Source organism: Mirounga angustirostris, unplaced genomic scaffold, assembly GCF_029215605.1.
Source record: "Mirounga angustirostris isolate CCGP_5_RB_7025 unplaced genomic scaffold, mMirAng1.0.hap1 SCAF_11, whole genome shotgun sequence".
In the NCBI taxonomy this organism is placed as follows: Eukaryota; Metazoa; Chordata; class Mammalia; order Carnivora; family Phocidae; genus Mirounga; species Mirounga angustirostris.
This window is the reverse complement of record NW_026991719.1, coordinates 59,926,802-59,949,016: the sequence shown is the minus strand read 5'-3', so window position 1 is coordinate 59,949,016 and position 22,215 is coordinate 59,926,802. Positions and strand designations below refer to the sequence as shown.

At 37.3% G+C, this 22,215-nt stretch overlaps 1 pseudogene; it reads left to right on the top strand.

Annotated features, from left to right (window-relative positions):
* Positions 1-2,830: 2,830 nt before the first annotated feature.
* LOC123856915 (small ribosomal subunit protein uS17-like) lies at positions 2,831-20,997 on the top strand (annotated as a pseudogene).
* The last annotated feature ends 1,218 nt before the right edge of the window (positions 20,998-22,215 follow it).

Below are 22,215 nucleotides of genomic sequence, written 5' to 3'. Positions count from 1 at the left end.
TGTTTGCTCTCTGAGTCTTTTGTTTCCAGGCTGTTTTGTAAGTGCTGAGCTATTAAGGAGCTGTATGTTTTCTTGGAACAGAAAAGGAAGGGCCCTCTTGTCCCATGGGCCTCTCCATCCATGTATACGTGCTCTCTCTTTGCAACTGTCTCTGGTTTGGAGCCTGTGCCTATGGAAAACAGTGGGCTTCCAGTCCTTTGGAGCCCAGGATTCCACCCCTTTTTATTCCCTCATACTGAGCCCCAACCCTGTCCACAGTCAATGAGGGAGAAAGCACAGGTGTGCTGCATCCAGCCCCTTCTTTTTTAGAGTTGGGAAGTGAGACCCAGAGAACACAGGGCTCTTGCCCTGTTCTAGAAGACACAAGGTAACTACTAATGAATTATAAAGGTAAACTTCGATATTTGGAGAAGAAACAATAGAATGCTAATCCTCCACTTTTACTCACTCAACACTTTTTTATTGGTTGCTTGACATATGGCAGACACCATTCCAGGTGCAGAATACAACAATGAAAAAAAAAATGATATCTTCTGCCCACATGAATTTTACACTCTAATAGAAGAAAACAAACACTAAATAAATCAATAGGAAGATATAATATGTGGGCATCTGTCTTTTATATTTGGCCATTAACGAATGCCTCTTTGAGGAAGTGACATTTGAAAAAGAACTTCAAGAAAGTCAGGGAACAATCCATATGATTATCTAGGGGAAGATGTTCAGGTAGGAAGAACAGCAACAATTATAATTCCCTGAGACATGTTTGAAGAACAAGAAGACCAATGTTCCTGTAATGAATGTGAGGTAATTAGAATATTAGGAGATGATGGCAGAAAATTGGTGAGTCTGATTATACACAGCCCTACAGGCCATGATAAGAAGTTGGCTTTTATTCAGTGAAGTGGGAAGCCCTTGCAATTTCAGGAGAGGAGCAAAATTACATCATCTAGTCATTAACTGGATCTCTGTGGTGCCTGTGCCAAGAATGAACTGTTTGTAGCAAGGGTAAAAACAATGAGACAGCTCAGAATGTTATTGCCGTGAGACCGCTTGTTGATGTTCCTCTGCCATTACAGATAAACCTGGCAACTTCCATTTCTGGATAATTCAGTCCTCTTCATTTTTGTTGGCATCTAGGGCAGTACTAGAACTTGGATTAAGCTCCAAGCCCTGTGCTCTTTTTATTGCCCTACGTAGCCTTTCATTTTTACGCCAATAAGGAGAGAATAAATGATGGGAAAAGGCAGCACTGAAAGATTGGCTCTCGGGGTTGTAGGAATAATACTAATAAGAAAAACAGAGGTAAATTGCAGGGAAAAGCCTGTAAAAAATAGTGGTAATTTTTATTATCCTTTGGTAGAGATATTGGACTTGCTGATCAGTAACCATTTCTAGAGACGTATTATAGATAAATGAGAGTGTTAAACATATTTTAAAAATGCATCTTTAGATATTTGGAAGTCCTAGTCAGGAACCCAAAAGATTCCCTGGTACCCTACTTCTTGTAGTTTAAAGTTGGAAATTGGGAAGATCCAAGAGTAAAAGTCACATACAGATTTTAGCCTAATGTTGAGGGTTAGTCTCTGCTTATGGAAAGATGGCAGAATTCCTCAATTGTTAGTGACAAAGACTCTCTCCCTGACCCAAATTTTAGTCAGGTTCCTCTAAAACCTCTTTCCAACTAGGCCTCAACATTTGAACTTCCATGTCCATCTTTGCATTGCCCAATTTTAGCAAAAATCCTCCTAAATTTGTTTAGCAAGAATCCCCATACTCAGTATATGATCACTCCTGATATCTGATTAAATTCTTTATATCTTACCCTTGGTATCTAATCACACTGGCCTTCCTTCAGCAAGAATCCTGTCAAATCAGAATCCTCCCTTACCTCTGATGTTTCCACATAGTAATTTTCTACCCACTGACTCCCATCCCCTTTACAACCGGAACTTGAATAAAGTCTTCCTTACTATTTTTAACAAGTGTCAGAATAATTTTTCTTTGACATTAATGTGAAAGACAAATTCACTGGACAATTAAAGAGATGGTTTTTTATTGAGGCTAGTGCAATAAGGAAAATGTTCACTTTTGTGGAAGAATGTCTCAAAGAAAAGGAAGGGGGCCTGGGTGTTATAGAGGCAGATAAACAATAGAGCCATGAGGAAAGGTGGACAGCAAATTTTGTTTAAGTTATGAAGCAGAGTGGGAATACATGAGGGCAGGGTGGCCCTTTGTGGTTAGCCATTTCTCAGAACACAAAAGGGTGGGGGGATTTCTCAACCACCTCTAATCTCCAAGAGCACAAGGCTCAGATATAGTTAAACATTGTCACTAGTTTTCTTCTATCATCTTGATTTAGGAAAAGAATTTTCAGACTGCATTATTACCTAGAGCTTTTGAGATGATACTATGGAGTACACACATGCTAGCATCTGCATTAATGTGTTTCTGGAAGGGTACACAAGAAACTGTTGTCAGTTCCTTTACCTTTGAGGAGAAAAATTGGGAAGCAGAATGGTGAAGGAAAACATTTCTTTTTATCCTTCTATTTTGTTTGAATTTTCTGGACATATGCATGTATTTATTTTATTATTAAAAATACTATCTTTGGGCGCCTGGGTGGCTCAGTTGGTTAAGCGACTGCCTTCAGCTCAGGTCATGATCCTGGAGTCCCGGGATCAAGTCCCGCATCGGGCTCCCTGCTCAGTGGGGAGTCTGCTTCTCCCTCTGACCCTCCTCCCTCTCATGCTCTCTGTTTCTCATTCTCTCTCTCGCAAATAAATAAAATCTTAAAAAAAAAAAGTACTATCTTTGGGTGGCCAGGAAGATGGCAGACATTCACAGTTAGCATGCCGAACAAAAGCTGCTGACCATCTTTCAAAATAAGAAGAGGGGCCTGCTTGGAGGAACTGGTAAGGAGAAGCTCTGATGATACTACAAAAACATTGGTCTGGGCTTCAAGATGCTATTGACAAGAAATGCCCCTTTCCTAGTAATGTCTCCATCCAAGGGCAGATTCTATCTGGTATGGTGACCAAAGTGAAGGTGCACAGGACCATTGTCATCTGCCAAGATTATCTCCACTACATCCGAAAGTACAACTGCTTCGAAAAATGCCATAAGAACATATCCATGCACCTGCCCCCCTGCTTCAGGGGTGTCAACATTGGCAACATTGTCACAGTGGGCAAGTGCCAGCCCTTGTGAGAGACTGTAAGTTTCAATATGCTCAAGGTCACCAAGGCTGCTGGCGCCAAAAAGCAGTTCCAGAGTTCTGAGACTAGACATGGGCCCATACCTCCAAACAAAATCGTTATTTTCCCAGTCAAAAAAAAAAATACTGTTATTGAAAGTTTACCTGGGCATTGAATTATAGGTCTTTTGTTTCTTCTTCATATTTTTCTGCATTTCAAAATCTAATAAATAGTTTTTTAAAGAGTAATATATGCAAATTTTTCTGCAAGTTTGGTCTGTTAAAAGCAGCCCCACTGGGGAAAAGGACTGCCAGGTGGAATTATTTGGATTGCCCTAGGGGTTGGTTCCTGGATGCATTTTCTCTTTTTGCTTAAGTGAGGGGCAAAAAATTATTAAGGTATCAGGTTTGTCAATTTTTCTCTCTCCCTCAAGGAAGTTAAAGAGATGGAATCTTTCCAGTTTAGCAGCCTCAACCAGGAGACTAATTTCCTACCAGGTGAGTTCTTATACTTTTGCAATGCAGAAATAGAAAAATAAACTGAGGAAGACAATATCTCAAAGGTGGGCAAAAATGATGAAGTATGTAAAGAGAGAGGCTAAACTAACCTACATAATAAAGAACCAGAAGATATTGGGGAGAAAGAGAGAAATAAAAATACAAGAGTATTTGAAGGCACTTTTTTCAGATGAGAGGCTCCAGACATGTTAGGGTGGGGTGTATAAGAAAACTGAAAAGAAGAGAGAGGATATAAAAAGTACTGTTGAAATTTCCACAATAGCCAAAATATAGAAAGAGCCCAGATATCCATCAACAGATGAATGGATAAAGAAGATGTACTATCTTCTTTATCTATCTATCTATCTATCTGTCTGTCTGTCTGTCTATACACACACACACACACACACACAATGGAATATTAGCCATCAAAAAGAACGAAATCTTGCCATTTGCAGTGAGGTGGATGGAACTAGAGGTTATTATGCGAAGTGAAATAAGTCAGTCAGAGGAAGACAATTATCATATGATTTCACTCTTAAGTCAAATTGAAGAAAAAAACAGATGAAACTAGGGGAAGGGAAGGAAAAGTAAAATAAGATAAAAACAGGGAGGCAAACCATAAGAGACTCTTAACTATAGGAAACAAACTGAGAGTTGCTGGAGGGGAGGTAAGTGGGGGATGGGGTAACTCGGTGATTGGCATTAAGGAGGGCACTTGATGGAATGAGCACTGGGTGTTATATATGCAATTGATGAATCACTAAATTCTACCCCCAAAACTAATAATACATTATATGTTAACTAAATTGAATTTAAATTAAAAAAAATTTTAAAGTATTGCTGGCAGGTATAAATTGGATTCTATTTCATATTCTGAACGGGACACAAGATAAAAATGTAAAGTATTTTTAAATTATTTAAGATCTTTTCAATATCTTCCTTGAATACAACTCCTTGCAACAATAGGACCGTATAGGTGCAGTATTTATAATGATTGCCTTTGGGGGACTTTTCCACGATAATGGAACTATACACTCATATTCAACACTACCTAAATCTAACCATGCCTTAAATCTGAGCCAAGAAATGTCCATTTCTGGCATTCAGATTGTTAGAAAAATCACACAAAGAAATCGAGATGAATTCGGCATGAGCTGTAATAGTGTTTGAAATAGTCTGTCAAAGGGAGAGGGATATGATAAAGAGCTGAATTCTTTCCCTTAGAATCACTGGATGCAGTGACCTTCAAGAGACAGTATTTCAAATGGAAAATTGGAACTGTGTTTGCTGAGCAATTTCTAAATAAAATTTCCTGTGGTAAATCCCAAAGGAGGGATTTGGGAGTTTATGGCAGAAGTGCAAAGAACTTGGGGTTAAAGTGTAGGAGGAGTTATGGAGGGGAGAAGTGTAGACATTTTTCCAGTGGGAAACTCAGGCTCCACATGTTGAACAGGATGCACTGAATTCATTAGGGACGTTTTCAAGCCCTTCAAAGTTTTAGTTCATTACTGACACCAGCACAATCAGAGTTATATTTAGTTGCATTCTGTATACATTCTCCATGAGTTAATTAGTGTATACCATACTTAGCCTGAGGCAGTTTCTAATGTGCCAAGCCAGGATGCTGTTGGAGGAGAGGGTGGGGGAAATCCTGACAGGGTAGGGAAAGAAAATCTTGATATCAGTGATTACTCGTTAAGCACAGGTAAATGCAGACAGAATATCAAAATGAATTCCATCACCTAGCTTCAGCAATTATCACATCATGGTCAATCCTGCTTCTTCCATATCTCTACTCATCCTCCTCATCATCTCTGCTCCACTCCAACCTTTGGAATATTTTGAAGCAAATTCCAGACATATAATTTTACCCAAAAAATTTTTGATATGTAGCCATATGTACTTCTAAAAAGCAAGGATTCTCCTTTTTAAACATAATCACAATACTATCATCAAACATATATTTCAAAATCAACAAGAATTGGAATAATTTTAAAAGGTAAGTTGTGAGCTAGAAGTAAGGTTTCCTTCATCATTGAATAGAATTTAGAACAGTATCAAATAGCATTGTATGATCCTGACCTTCCAGGAATATTCAAGAAGAATTACTTATTTAAGAGACCATATTTTTTTTCTTTTTTTATTTAAATTCATTGATTAACATACAGTGTAATACTAGTTTCAAGTGTACACCCAGTGCTCATCACAAGTGCACTACTTAATCTCCATCACCTTTTTAACCCATCTTCCCACCCCCCTCCCCTCTGGTAACCATCAGTTTGTTCTCTATAGTTTAGTCTGTTTCTTGGTTTGCCTCTGTCTTCTTTTCCTTATGCTCATTTGTCTTGTTTCTGAAATTCCACATATGAGTGATATCATACGGCATTTGTCTTTCTCTGACTAACTTATGTTACTTAGCATAATACTCTCTAGCTCCAACCACATCATTGCAAATGGAAAGATTTCATTCTTTTTAATGGCTCAGTAATATTCCATTGTGTGTATGTATGTACTTATATACATACATACCACCTCTTCTTTATCCATTCATCAGTCAATGGACATTTGGGCTGTTTCCATAATTTGGCTATTGTAGATAGTGCTGCTATAAACATTGGGGTACATGTATCCATTCAAATTAGTATTTTTGTATTCTTTAGATAAATACCCAGTAGTGCAATTGCTGGATCATAGGGTAATTCTATTTTTAACTTTTTGAGAAAACTCCATACTGTATTCCAGAGTGGTTACACCAGTTTGCATTACCACCAACAGTACAAAAGGATTCCCCTTTTTCCACATGCTCGCCGACACTTGTTTCTTGTGTTGTTGATTTTGGCCATTCTGACAGGCGTGAGTTGATATTTCTTTTTTTTTTTTAATATTTTTCTTTATTTATTTGACAGCAAGAGAGACAATGAGAGAGGGAACACAAGCAGGAGGAGTGGTAGAGGGAGAAGCAGGCTTCCTGCTGAGCAGGGAGCCCAATGCAGGGCTTGATCCCAGGACCCTGGGATCATGACCTGAGCCGAAGGCAGACGCTTAATGACCGAGCCACTCAGGTGCCCTGTGAGGTGATATTTCATTGTAGTTTTGATTTGTATTTCCCTCATGGCAAGTGATAAAAGAGCATCTTTTCATGGGTCTGTTGACTACTTGTATGTCTTCTTTGGGAAAATGTCCATTCATGTTTTCTGCCCATTTTTTAATTAGATCATTCATTTTTGTAGGTGCTGAGTTTTCTAAGTTCCTTATATATTTTTGATACTAACCCTTTACCAGATATGTCATTTGCAAATATCTTCTCCCATTCTGTAGGTTGTCTTTGAGTTTTGTTGATTATTTCCTCCACTGTGCAGCACTTTTTTATTTGGACAAAGTCCCAATAGTTTATTTTTGCTTTGTTTCCCTTGCCTCAGGAAGACATATCTAATAAGTTACTACGGCCAATGTTGTTCTCCTCTAGGATTTTAATGATTGCCTGTCTTACATTTAGGTCTTTAATCCATTTTGTATTTATATTTGTGTATGGTGTAGGAAAGTGGTCCAGTTGGTCCAGTTTCATTCTTTTGCTTGTTCTGTCCAGTTTTCCCAACATCATTTGTTGAAGAGACTGTCTTTTTCCCATTGAATATTCCTTCCTGCTTTGTTGAAGATTAATTGACCATATAGTTGTGGGTTTATATCTGAGTTTTCTATTCTGTTCCATTGAACTATGTGTCTATTTTTCTGCCAGTACTATACTGTTTTGATCACGACAGCTTTGTAATATAACTTGAAATCTGGAAGTGTTTTGCCTCCAGGTTTGCTTTTCTTTTTCAAGGTTACTTTGTATATTCAGAGTCTTCGTGGTTCCATACAAATTTTAGGATTGCTAGTTCTAGCTCTGTGAAAAATGCTGTTGGTGTTTTGATAGGGATTATATTAAATGTAATTAGATGTAGTAGATTGCTTAGGGTAGTATAGACATTTTAGCCATATTTGTTCTTCCAATCCATGAGCACGGAATGTCTTTCCATTTCTTTGTGTCCTCTTCAATTTCTTACATCTGCATTCTATAGTTTTCAGAGTACAGGTCTCTCACCTCTTTCGTTAGGTTTATTCCTAAGTATCTTATGGGTTTTGGTGCAATTGTAAATGGGATTGATGACTTGATTTCTATTTCTGCTGCTTCATTATTGTTTACAGAAATGGAACAGATTTCTGTACATTGATTTTGTATCCTGCAACTTTACTGAATTCATTTATCAGTTCTAGCAGGTTTTTGGTGGAGTCTTTGTGTTTTCTGTATAGAGTATCATGTCTTCTGCAAATATTGACAGTCTTACTTCTTCCTTGCTGATTTGGATTCTTTTTATTTCTTTTTGTTGTCTGATTGGAGGCTAGGCTTTCCAGTACTATGTTAAATAACAGTGGTGAGAGTGGACATCCCTGTCTTGTTCCTGACCATAGAGGAAAAGCTCTCAGTTTTTTTTCCCATTGAGGATGATATTAGCTATGGGGTTTTTGTGGATGGCCTTTATTATTTTGAGGTATGTTCCCTCTAACCCTACTTTGTTGAGGGTTCTTATCATGAATGGATGTTGTACCTTGTCAAATGCTTTTTCTGCATCTATTGAAAGGACCATGTGGTTCTTTTCTTTTATTATTGTGTTGTATCATGTTGCTCGATTTGCAAATATTGAACCCCCTTGCAACCTAGGAATAAATCCCACTTGATTGTGATGAATGATTTTTTTAATGTATTGTTGGATTCAGTTTCCTAGTATTTTACTAAGAATTTTTGCATCCATGTTTGGCCTGGAGTACTCTTTCTTAGTGGAGTCTTTACCTAGTTTTGGTATCAAGGTAATGCTGGCCTCATAGAACAAATTTGGAAGTTTTCCTTTCGTTTTGATTTTTTGAAATTGTTTGAGAAGAATAGGTATTAACTCTTCTTTAAATGTTTGGTAGAATTCCCCTGTGAAGACTTCTGGCCCTGGACTTTCATTTGTTGGGAGATTTTTGATTACTGACTGAATTTCTTTGGTGGTTATTGGTCTATTCAAGTTTTTTATTTCTTCCTGTTTTAGTTTTGGTAGTTTATATGTTTCTAGGAATTTATCCATTTCTTCCAGGTTGTCCAATTTGTTGGCATATAGTTTTTCATAATATTCTCTTATAATTTTTGTATTTCTGTGGTGTTGGTTGTTCTTTCTCCTCTCTCATTTGTGATTTTACTTATTTAGGTGCTTTCTCCTTTCTTTTTGGTAAGTCTGGCTATGGGTTTATCAGTCTTTCAATGAACCAGCTCCTGGTTTCATTGATCTGTTCTACTGGTTTTTTTAGTTTCTATATCATTTTTTTCTGCTCTAATCATTATTATTTCCTTCCTTCTGCCTGCTTAGGCTCATTTGTTGTTCTTTTTCCAGCTCTTTGAGGTATAAGGTTAGGCTGTTTATTTGAGATTTTTCTTCCTTCTTAAGGTAGGCCTGTATTGGTATATAGATCCTTCTTAGGACTGCTTTTGCTGCATCCCAAAGGTTTTGGACCACTGTGTTTTCAGTTTCATTTGATTCCATGTGTTTTTTTAATTTCTTCTATGATTTCCCAGTTGACCCATTCATTCTTTAGAATCATGTTATTTAACTTGATGTATTTGTGGTTTTTTCCAAATTTTTTCTTGTGGTTGATTTCTAGTTTCACAGCCTTATGGTCAGAAAAGATGCATGGTATGATCTCAATCTTTTTGTATTTGTTGAGGCCTGAATTGTGACCTAGTATGTGATCTACTCTGGAGAATGTCCCATGTGCACTTGAAAAGAATGTGTATTCTGCTGTTTTAGAATGGAATGTTCTGTGTAAATCTTTTAAGTCCATCTGGTCCAGTATGTTACTCAAAGCCATTTTTTCTGTGCTGATTTTCTGTTAGTAGATGATCTGTCCATCGATGTAAGTGGGGTGTTAAAGTCCTACTATTATGGTATTATTATGAATGAGTTCCTTTATGTTTGTTATTAACTGTTTTATATATTTGGGTGTTCCCATGTTGGGTGCATAAATATTTATAATTGTTAGTATTTCTTGTTGGATTGTCCCCTTTATTACGATACAATGCCCTTCTTCATCTCTTGTTACAGTCTTTGTTTTAAAGTCCAGTTTTTCTGATATAAGTATTGCTACTCCAGCTTTCTTTTGACATCCACTTGTGTGATAAATGTTTCTCCATCCCCTCACTTCCAACCGGCAGATACCTTAGGTCTAAAATGAGTCTCTTATAAGCAGCATATAGATGGGTCTTTTTTTTTTAATCCATTCTGATGCCTCATGTCTTTTGATTAGAGCAGTTAGTTCATTTACATTCAGCATAATTATCGATAGATAAGTATTTAGTGCTATTTTATCACTTGTTTTGTCATTTCTGGAGATTTTCTTTGTTCCTTTCTTGTCTGTCTCACTTTTGGTCTTTCCTTTCCAAAGAGTCCCCATTAATATTTCTTGCAGGGCTGGTTTAGTGGTCACGAACTCCTTTAGTTTTTGTCTGGGAAATTCTTTATCTCTACTTCTATTCTGAATGATAGCCTTGCTGGATAGAGTATTCTTGGCTGCATATTTTTCCCACTCAGCACATTCAATATATCATGCCACTCCTTTCTGGCTTGCCATGTTTCTGTTGAGAAATCTGCAGCTAGCCTTATGGGTTTTCGTTACAAATTCTTATTTAAAGCATTATATTCAAGTCTATGCATCCCTGATTTTACCACAATCCATAACAGATTTAGGGAAAGTAGGTTATGAGTGGGAATATTGTACAATAAACAAATAGCCTAAGATGGATCAACATACCATGATTTGTGTCCAGTAAGTGGTAGATTGGAAGAAAGCCAGGGGCTTTTAGTTTTAAGTCTAAGGAGTATCATGCTTAGCAAAGGAAAATAAGAAGACATCTTTCTCTCCAAGACAATTGTTTCCTATTACATATAAAAAAGATTATAAGGGGATACTAAGAACAATTATATGCCAACAAAATAGATAACCTAGATGAAATGGACAAATTCCTAGAAACACACAAACTACTGATACTGATTCAAAAAGACATAGAATACCTGAACAAACCTATAGCGATAAAGAGATAGAATTTGTAAGAAAATGATTATACCTATGACCATGTGGGAAATGTCTCAGAAATGCAAGGGTGGGGTGCCTGGGTGGCTCAGATGGTTAAGCGTCTGCCTTCGGCTCAGGTCATGATCCCGGGGTCCTGGGATCGAGTCCCGCATCGGGCTCTCTGCTCCTTGGGAGCCTGCTTCTCCCTCTGCCTCTCTCTCTCTGTCTCTCATGAATAAATAAATTTAAAAAAATTTAAAAAAAAAAAGAAATGCAAGGGTGGTTCAGCATACAAAAATAAATTAATATAACCTATATTAAGAGGATTAAGGGGGAAAACCATATGATTATTGATCCAGAAAAATTGATGCAGAGAAAATATGACAAAGTCCAACACTCTTTCACATTAAAAAAACACTGAACAAATGAGTTCTTTCTAATTGCTTTTCTTTTTCAGAGATTTTCTACATCTTTTTACATGTATATTTTTCCACATGATCTAAGGGATCAGGTTGTCTAGTCCAAAAAACAATCAAATAAGAAACCACATAAGTATATTTGTTGTGATCCTGTTAAATTGTAAATTAGGAAAAATTGATATCATTATAAATTATCTTCTGAAAATTGTTATTATGAAATATCATACATACAGCATATTTTAACATATACAGTAATAATAATAATAACAAATCAACATTCATTTACCCACCACTAGAGATACAACTAGAAGTATTACTTTTATTATTATTATTTATTTTTAATTGTGGTAAAATTCACATAACATAATATTTACTATCTCAACCATTTTTCCCAGCTTTATTAAGGTATAATGAACACATAAAATTACATATATTTAAAGTGTACAACTTGATGATTTAATGTACTTATACCGTGTAAAATGATTACTACAATCAAGTTAATGAACACATCACCTCACAATCACCTTAATTTTTTTTTGGTAAGCATGCTTAAGATCTATTCTCTTAGCAAGTTTCAAGGATACAATACAATATTATAACTATAGTCACCATGCTGTACATGTAGACTGTACATTACATCCTCAGAACTTATTCATCTTATAACTGAATGTTTGTACCCTTTGACTGATATCTTCCCATATGCCCCACCTCCCAGCTACTGGTAACCATCATTCTACTATTTGTTTCTGTAAGTTTACTTTTTTTTTTTTTTTTTAAGATTCCACTTATAGATGATACCACATAGTATTTGTCTTTGTCTTTCTGGCTTTTTTCACTTAGTATAATGCCCTCCAGTTTCATCCATGTTGACACAAATAACAGAATTTCCTTCTTTTTCATGACCAAATAATATTCACATTTTCATTTTTATTATTAAAGTATAATAGATATACAATATTATATTAGTTTCAGGTGTACAACACATTAATTTGACAATTCTATACACTACTTAATGTTACACAGTAAGTGTAGTCACCATCTGTCACTATACCATGTTATTACAATATCATTGACTATATTCTTTATGCTATACTTTTCATGTCCATGACCCACATTTTCTTCACCCATGCAACACTTTGGTTGTTTCAATATCTTGGCTATTGTGAATAATGCTGAAGTGAACGTGGGGGTGCAGATATCTCTTTGAGATCCTGTTTTCATTTCCTTTGGATATGAATGGGATTGCTGCATCACATGGTAGTTTTACTTTAAATTTTTTTGAAAAAAAAAAGGCTGTATCAATTTTTTTTTAAAGATTTTATTTATTTATTTGACAGAGAGAAACACAGCGAGAGAGGGAACACAAGCAGAGGGAGTAGGAGAGGGAGAAGCAGGCTCTCTGCTGAGCAGGGAGCCGGATGCGGGGCTCGATCCCAGGACCCTGAGATCACGACCTGAGCCGAAGGCAGACACTTAACGACTGAGCCACCCAGGCGCCCCAAAAGGCTGTATCAATTTACATTTCTACCAGTGTACAAGGGTTCCATTTTCTCCACATCCTTGCCAACACTTGTTGTCTTTTTTCTTTATATTACCAATTCTAACCGTGAGATAATATTTCATTGTGGTTTTGATTTGCATTTCCATGATGCTTAGTGATATTGAGCACCCTTTCATATACCAGTTAGCCATTTGTATATCTTTGGAAAGAAAGCTATTCAGGTCCTTTATCCATTTTTTAATCAGGTTATTTTTTGCTATTTAATTAATTGTATAAATGTTTTATATTTTTGGATATTAACCCTTTATCAGATACATAGTGTGCAAATATTTTTTTCCCATTTTGTAGGTTGCCTTTTCATTTTGTTGAACCTTGTTAAATTTGCCCTTATGTGTCTGGGTTATTTCACTTAGCAAATGTCTTCAGGGTTCATCCATATTATAGTATGTGTCAGAATTTCCTTCCTTGTTAAAGCTGAATAATATTCGGGGCACCTGGATGGCTCAGTCGTTAAGCGTCTGCCTTCGGCTCAGGTCATGATCCCAGGGTCCTGGGATTGAGCCCTGCATTGGGTTCCCTGCTCCACAGGAAGCCTGCTTCTCCCTCTCCCACTCCCCCTGCTTGTGTTCCCTCTCTCACTGTGTCTCTCTCTGTCAAATAAATAAATAAAGCCTTTTTAAAAAAAAGCTGAATAATATTCTGTAGTATGTATATACCACATTTTGTTTATTCATTCATCTGTTGATGGACACATTGGTTGCTTCCAGCTCTTGGGTAATATGAACAATACTGCTGTAAATTATATATGCTACGTACAAATATTTCTTCAGGACCCTACTTTCAATTATTTTAGATATATCCCCAACAGTGGAATTGCTGGATCATATGGTAATATTATTTTTAATTTTTGAGGAGTTGCCATACTAGATTTTTATTTTTTTTATCTTTATCCCCAAAGCCCAGGAAATCACTACCTTCAGAGCAAGATGATCCATCACCAGTATATGTGGAGAACTTTCTTCATTTTAGGCATTCATTGAATTAAAAACTGAATCACTGCTACCCTCAAATAATACATCATCCTCATCTCTAGTGTCAATGACATTATTATTTCCACAACATTGCACAAAATTTTCACTGCTCTTTACTAATTCCTTATATCTGACCCAGCATTTGATATCATTTCTCTCTTCTTGGAGAACATCCCTTAGAACTTCCTTTATTTTTTTAGGAGTTTATTTATTATTTATTTATTTATTTATTTATTTATTTATTTATTTATTTATTTATTTAACACAGAGAGAGAGAGAGCAAGTGAGCACAAGCAGGGGGAGGGGCAGAGGGAGAGGGAGAAGCAGACTCCCCACTGAGCAGGGAGCCCAGTGTGGGACTCGATCCCAGGACCCTGGTATCATGACCTGAGCCAAAGGCAGACGCTTAACCAACTGAGCCACCCAGGTGCCCCTAGAACTTCCTTTAGTTCCAGTCTTCTGGTGGCAAAATCTTCTGGTTTTTGTTTGGGAATGTCCATTTTTATCTTATCTCTATTGTTTTTGTCATGCCCAGTCATTTAATTACTTGCCTTTGGCGATGTTTCTAGGAAGAAGTTGCTGCGGCTGAGGTCAAAGAGGTTGCTGCCTGTGTTCTCTTCAAGGATTTTGATGGATTCCTATCTCATATTTAGGTCTTTCATCCATTTTGAGTCTATTTTTGTGTGTGGTGTAAGGAAATGGTCCAGTTTCATTCTTCTTCACGTGGCTGTCCAATTTTCCCAGCACCATTTATTGAACAGACTGTCTTTTTACCATTGGACATTCTTTCCTGCTTTGTTGAAGATTAGTTGACGATGGTGTTGAGGGTCCATTTCTGGGTTCTCTATCCTGTTCCATTGATCTATGTGTCTGTTTTTGTGCCAGTACCATACTGTCTTGATGATTACCGCTTTGTAATAAAGCTTGAAGTCCGGAATTGTGATGCCACCAGCTTTGCTTTGCTTTTTCAACATTCCTCTGACTATTTGGGGTCTTTTCTGGTTCCGTACAAATTTTAGGATTATTTGTTCCATTTCTTTGAAAAAAGTGGATGGTATTTTGATAGGAATTGCATTCAATATGTAGATTGCTCTAGGTAGCATTAACATCTGCACAATATTTGTTCTTGAAATCCATGAGCATGGAACGTTTTTCCATTTCTTTGTGTCTTCCTCAATTTCTTTCATGAGTATTTTATAGTTTTCTGAGTACAGATCCTTTGTCTCTTTGGTTAGATTTATTCCTAGGTATCTTATGGTTTGGGTGCAATGTAAAGGGGATCAACTCCTTAATTTCTCTTTCTTCTGTCTTGTTCTTGGTGTATAGAAATGCAACTGATTTCTGTGCATTGATTTTATATCCTGCCACTTTACTGAATTCCTATATGAATTCTAGCAGTTTTGAGGTGGAGTCTCTTGGGTTTTCCACATAAAGTATCATATTATCTGCAAAAAGTGAGAGTTTCACTTCTTTGCCGATTCAGATGCCTTTTAATTCTTTTTGTTGTCTGATTGCTGAGGCTAGGACTTCTAGTACTATGTTGACTAGCAGTGGTGATAGTGGACATCCCTGCCGTGTTCCTGACCTTAGCAGACAAGCTTTTAGTTTTTCCCCATTGAGAATGATATTCGCTGTGGGTTTTTCATAGATGGCTTTTATGATATTGAGGTATGTACTCTCTATCCCTACCCTGTGAAGAGTTTTAATCAAGAAAGGATGCTGTACTTTGTCAAATGCTTTTTCTGCATCTATTGAGAGGATCATATCATTCTTGTTCTTTCTTTTATTAATGTATTGTATCACATTGATTGATTTGTGGATGTTGAGCCAACCTTGCAGCCCAGGAATAAATCCCACTTGGTCGTGGTGAGTAATCCTTTTAATGTACTGTTGGAGCCTATTGGCTAGTATTTTGGTGAGAATTTTTGCATCCATGTTCATCAGGGATATTGGTCTGTAATTCTCCTTTTTGATGGGGTATTTGTCTGGTTTTGGGATCAAGGTAATGGTGGCCTCATAAAACGAGTTTGGAAGTTTTCCTTCCATTTCTATTTTTTGGAAGAGTTTCAGAAGAATAGGTATTCATTCTTCTTGAAATGTTTGGTAGAATTCCCTGGGAAGCCATCTGGCCCAGGCTTTTGTTTTTTGGGAGATTTTTGATGACTGCTTCAATTTCCTTAGTGGTTATAGGTCTGTTCAGGTTTTCTATTTCTTCCTGGTTCAGTTTTGGTAGTTGATACATCTTTAGGAATGCATCCATTTCTTCCAGGTTATCTAATTTGCTGGCATAGAGTTGCTCATAATATGTTCTTATAATTGTTTGTATTTCTTCGGTGTTGGTTGTGATCTCTCCTCTTTCACTCATGATTTTATTTTTTTGGGTCCTTTCTCTCTTTTTTTTTTTTTTTTTGGTAAGTCTGGCCAGGGGTTCATCAATCTTGTTAATTCTTTCAAAGAACCAGCTCCTAGTTTCGTTAATCTGTTCTACTGTTCTTTTGGTTTCTATTTCATTGACTTCTGCTCTGATCTTTATTATTTCTCTTCTCCTGCTGGGTTTAGGCTTTATTTGCTGTTCTTTCTCCAGCTCCTTTAGGTGTAGGGTTAGGTTGTGTATTTGAGAACTTTCTTGTTTCTTGAGGAAGGCTTGTATTGCTATATACTTTCCTCTTGGGACTGCCTTTTGCTGCATTCCAAAGATTTTGAAGAGTTGTGTTTTCATTTTCATGGTTTCCATGAATTTTTTTAATTCTTCTTTAATTTCCTGGTTGACCCACTCCTTCTTTAGTAGGATGTGCTTTAGTCTCCATGTATTTGAGTTCTTTCCAACTTTCATCTTCTGACTGAGTTCTAATTTCAAAGCACTGTGGTCTGAAAATATGCAGGGAATCATCCCAATCTTTTGGTACTGGTTGAGATATGATTTGTGACCCAGGATGTGATCTATTCTGGAGAATGTTCCATGGGCAATAGAGAAGAATGTGTATTCCATTGCTTTGGGATGGAATGTTCTGAATATGTCTGTGAAGTCCATTTGGTCCAGTGTGTCATTTAAAACTTTTATTTCTTTGTTGATCTCTTGCTTAGATGATCTGTCCATTTCAGTGAGGGGAGTGTTAAAGTCCCCTACTATTATTGTATTATTGTCGATGTGTTTCTTTGATTTTGTTATCAATTGGCTTATATAATTGGCTGCTCCCATGTTAGGGGCATAGATATTTACAATTGTTAGATCTTCTTGTTGGATAGACCCTTTAAGTAGGATGTAATGTCCTTCCTCATCTCTTATAGTATTTGTTTTAAAATCTAATTTGTCTGATAGAAAGATTGCCACCCCAGCTTTCCTTTGATGTCCATTAGTATGGTAAATGGTTTTCTACCCCCTCACTTTAAATCTGGAGGTGTCTTTGGGTTTAAAATGAGTCTCTTGCAGACAGTGTATCGCTGGGTCTTGTTTTCTTATCCAATCTGATACTCTGTGTCTTTTGATTGGGGCATTTAGCCCATTTACATTCAGGGTAACTACTGCAAGTTATGAATTGAGTGCCATTGTATTGCCTGTAAGGTGACTGTTACTGTATATTGTCTGTGTTCCTTTCTGGTCTATGTTACTTTTAAGCTCTCTCTTTGCTTAGAGGACCCCTTTCAATATTTCTTGTTGGGCTGGTTTGGTGTTTGCAAATTCTTTTAGTTTTTGTTTGTCCTGGAAGTGTTTTATCTCTCTTTCTATTTGCAATGACAGCCTAGGTGGATATAGTATTCTTGGCTGCATATTTTTCTTGTTTAGTGCTCTGAATATATCATGCCAGTCCTTCCTGGCCTGCCAGGTCTCCATGGATAGGTCTGCTGCCAATCTAATGTTTCTACCATTGTAGGTTACAGACCTCTTGTCCCAAGCTGCTTTCAGGATTTTCTCTTTGTCTCTGAGACTTGTGAGTTTTACTATTAGATGTTGGGGTGTTGACCTATTTTTATTGATTTTGAGAGGGGTTCTCTGCTTTATAGCTTTTATCCCTCATTGCCTGCCTCCTGGATTGTGCCACCTGTTTCCTTCCCCAAATTAGGGAAGTTCTCTGCTATAATTTGCTCCAATATTCTATGAATATCTAAAGCACAACAAGATATATGGCTCTACAAATATATGGCAAGAAGAAGTAGGGGAAACATATGATACTGGGCCAGTCATCTTATCAATCACAAAGTTAAGTTTTCCAACGTAGTTCTGGATGGTCCAACTTGTACTCTGTTATGAATATAGTGGCTTTGAGTCATCTCCATTTAAAATGGAGCAGTGGTCTAATAAGCTATACTGGAAGGGGATATGTTACTTCTGGTTCACTCTGATTCCTGGAGTGCAGCTTTTTGAGGCCTGTGCTGCTCCTGGCTGTGTTTGCCCTCAGAACTATTCTTCTACTTTTCCTGGCTCCCAGCGTCTTGGGGGAAAGCCTCCATGGGTGGGAGGAAGAAAGACACCAGGGCATTTCTCTGTTTTGGGCAGCTTCTCTGGCAGTGGCTCATTTCTCTATCCTCATTTCTCTATACATTGGCCAATAAGATGTAACTGTATTGAATCTTTTATTAATATATAATGACCCTTTATGTCTCCTGTAAAGTCTTTTTTTTAGTGGGTGCTTGGGTGGCTTGGGTGGCTCAGTCAGTTAAGCGTCCGTCTTTGGCTCAGGTCATGGTGTCAGGGTCCTGGGATTGAGCCCCATGTTGGGCTCCTTGCTCAACAGGGAGTCTGCTTCTCCCTCTGCTCCTCCCCCCGCTCGTACTCTCTCTTTCTCTCAAATAAATAAATAAAATCTTTTTTTTAAGTTCTAAAAAATTTAAAAAATAAAGTCTATTTTGGTTGATATTAATATGGTCATCCCTGCTTTCTTTTGGTTACAATTTGCATGTAATATCTTCTTCCATGCTTTCATTTTCAATGTATTTGTGTCTTTATATCTAAAATGAGTCTCTTGTAAGAACAAACTGATGGTTACCAGAGGGGAGGGGAGTGGGGGAGTGGGTTAAATAAGTGATGGGGATTAAGAAGTTCACTTGTGATGAGCACTGGGTAATGTAAAGAATTGTTGAATCACTATGTCGTACACGTGAAACTAATATAACACTGTTTGTTAACTGGAATTAAAATTAAAACTTTCAGGGGCACCTGGGTGGCTCAGATGGTTAAGCATCTGCCTTCAGCTCAGGTCATGATCCCAGAGTCCTGGGATCGAGTTCCACATTGGGCTCCCTGCTAGGCAGGGAGCCTGCTTCTCCCTCTGCTTCTGCCTCTCTCTCTCTCTGACTCTCATGAATAAATAAATAAAACATTAAAAAATTAAATTAAAACTTTTAAATAAATAAATAAGATGAATCTCTTGTAGATAGTATATAGTTGGATTGTGTGTTTTTAACCATTCTTTCAATCTCTGTCTTTCAACAAAGCTTAAACCACTTAAACTTTAGGTAATTACTGACAAGGAGGGACTTCTGTCACTTTACAATCTGTTTTCTATATGTCTTATAGCTTTTGTCCCTCATTGCCTGCATTCCTGTCTTCTTTCGTGTTTAGTTGATTTTGGTAGTGAAATGTTTAATTTCCTTCCTCATTTCCTTTTATGTATACTCTGTAGCTATTTTCTTTTTTTTAATATTCTTTTTTTTTAATAATTTTATTTATTTATTCATTTGAGACAGAGAGAGAGAGAGCAGGAGCCGTGGGGAGAGGCAGAGGAAGAGGGAGAAGCAGACTCCCTGCTGAGCAGGGAGCCCGATGTGGGGCTCGATCCCAGGACCCTGGGATCATGACCTGAGCTGAAGGCAGACGCTTAACCATCTGAGCCACCCAGGCGCCCCTCTGTAGCTATTTTCTTTGTGGTTATCAAGGGATTACATTAGTATCCTAATGTTATAACATTCTAATTTCAATTTATAACTGCTTAACTTTGGTAACATACAAAAATTCTGTTCCTTCACAACTCTGTCTCCACTCCTTTTAGTTGTTGATGTCACAAAATTATATTTTTATACACTGTGTGTCACAAAACATAAACTAATAATCTTTTTAAATGTGTTAGCTTCTTAAATTATGTAGAAAAAATTTGGAGTTACAAACCAAAGTTACAATAATACTAGCTTTTATAATTGCCTATTGTTGAAATCTTTATTTCTCCATATGGCTTCAAGTTACTGTCTAGTGTTTTAGAAGATTTCTTACAGGGCTGGTCTAGTGGTAACAAATTCACTCAGCTTCTGTTTATCTGGGAATGTCTTAATTTCTCCCTCACTTCTGAAGGACAGTTTTACTGAATATAGAATCCCTGGTTGATGGGATTTTTTTTCCCTTTAGCACTTTGAATATATCAGGCCACCACCTCTGACCTCCAAAGTTTTTTACGAGAAATCTGCTGATAATCTTATTGAAAATTCCCTTGTATGCGATGAGTTGCTTCTCTCTTACTGCTTTCAAGATTCTCTCTTTTTCTTTGGCATTTTAAAGTTTGATCCCTATGAGTTCATCTTACTTGGAATTTATTGAGCATCTTGGATGTTTATATTCATGTCTTTCATCAAATTTGGGAAGTTTCCAGCCATTATTTCTTCAAATGTTCTCTCTGCTCCTTTCCTCTCTCTTTTCCCTCTGGGACTCCCACAGTGTGTATGTTGAGCTTCTTAATGGTAGCCCACAGGTCCCTTCGGCATGTTCATGTCTCATTATTTTTTTTTTCTGTTCATCAAACTCAATACCTTCCATTGCCCCATCTTGAAGTTTACTGATTCTTTTTTTATGCCTGTTCAAATCTGCCTTTGAATCCCTCTGGCGAATTTTTTATTTTAATTAATTATTGTGCTGAAAAGCTCCAGAATTTCTTTTTGTTTTCTTTTTAGATTTTCTATCTTCTTATTGATATTTCCATTTTGTCCATTCATTATTCTTATGACTTTCTCCACATCTTCCTTTAATTAATTGAACATCTTTAAGACTGATGCTTAAAGTATTTTTCTAGTAGATTTGTCATCAAATCTTTTGCAGGGACAATTTCTGTTGATTTTTTTTTTCCTTTGAATGGGTCATACTTCTTTTCTTTATATGCCTTGAGATTTTTTTTTTTGTTGAAAACTAGACATTTGAATCTAATAATGTGGTAATTCTGGAAATCAGATTCTCCTTCCACAGGGTTTGCTGTTTTTTGTGATGATGATGATGATGATGATGATGATGATGATGTTTTAGGCTGTCTCTGTGCTGAGTTTCAGCCTGTGGTAGAAACTTAAGATCGTCTCAGGTCTTTTTTGAGCCTGTCTGTAGGCATGCATGCTCACTTCTAATTTCCCCATATATATAGTTGTTTTTAAATGTCCTTATCTCTAATGCCTGGCTCTCAAAAGGGGAAAAAGAGAGAAATCAAAGGGGAGAGGAGGGAAAGGGCACCAGTCCTTTAAATCCACTGGGAGTCATTTCAGCCAAATGGGGTGGGGTTTGCAACAATGCAGGGAGATGCAACAACAATGGGCAGTGCTTTTTTGTCTGTACCTCTGTGTTTCGAAGCAACAGTTGATAATCAGAAGGCCGATCCTTGATATCTGGAGAACATGATCCTTTCTGCCTACCGTGGCTCCTGCAAGCTGTGTGCAAGCTGCTCCAGGAACACATGCAGAGCTGCCTGCCTGTGGCTGGGGGTGGGAAATGGGTGGTTGCTACTGTGTTAAGAGCTGAAAATGACCAAAATTAACTTCAATTTGCCATGCAAGCCTTTCCCTGGATGTTTTGATCTTTTAATACACTCCAGAATTCCAAAACAGTTACATCAGACACTTTCTGCCAGTGCAGTTGTCTAGGAGGGAACACAGATTCCTGATGCTTCCCACCCCACCATCTTCCTAGAATCCTCTCACCCAAGAGCCCTAATTTTTATTATGTTATGTTAGTCATCATACATTACATCATTAGTTTTTGATGTAGTGTTCTATGATTCCTTGTTTGCGTATAACACCCAGTGCTCCATTCAGTACGTGCCCTCCTTAATACCCATCACCGGGCTAACCCATCCCCCCACCCCCCCCCCCTTCTAAAACCCTCAGTTTGTTTCTCAGAGTCCATAGTCTCTCATGGTTCATCTCTTCCTCTGATCCCCAGCCCCTTCATTTTTCTCTTCCTACTATCTTCTTTTTTTTTAACATGTAATGTATTATTTGTTTCAGAGATACACGTCTGTGATTCATCAGTCTTACACAATTCACAGCACTCACCATAACACATACCCTCCCCAACGTCTATCACCCAGCCACCTCATCCCTCCCACCCCCTATCACTCCAGCAACCCTGAGTTTGTTTCCTAAGATTAAGAATTCCTCATATCAGTGAGATCATATGATACTTGTCTTTCTCTGATTGACTTATTTCACTTAGCATAATACCCTCTAGTTCCATCCACGTCGTTGCAAATGGCAAGATTTCATTTTTTGATGGCTGCATAATATTCCATTGTATAT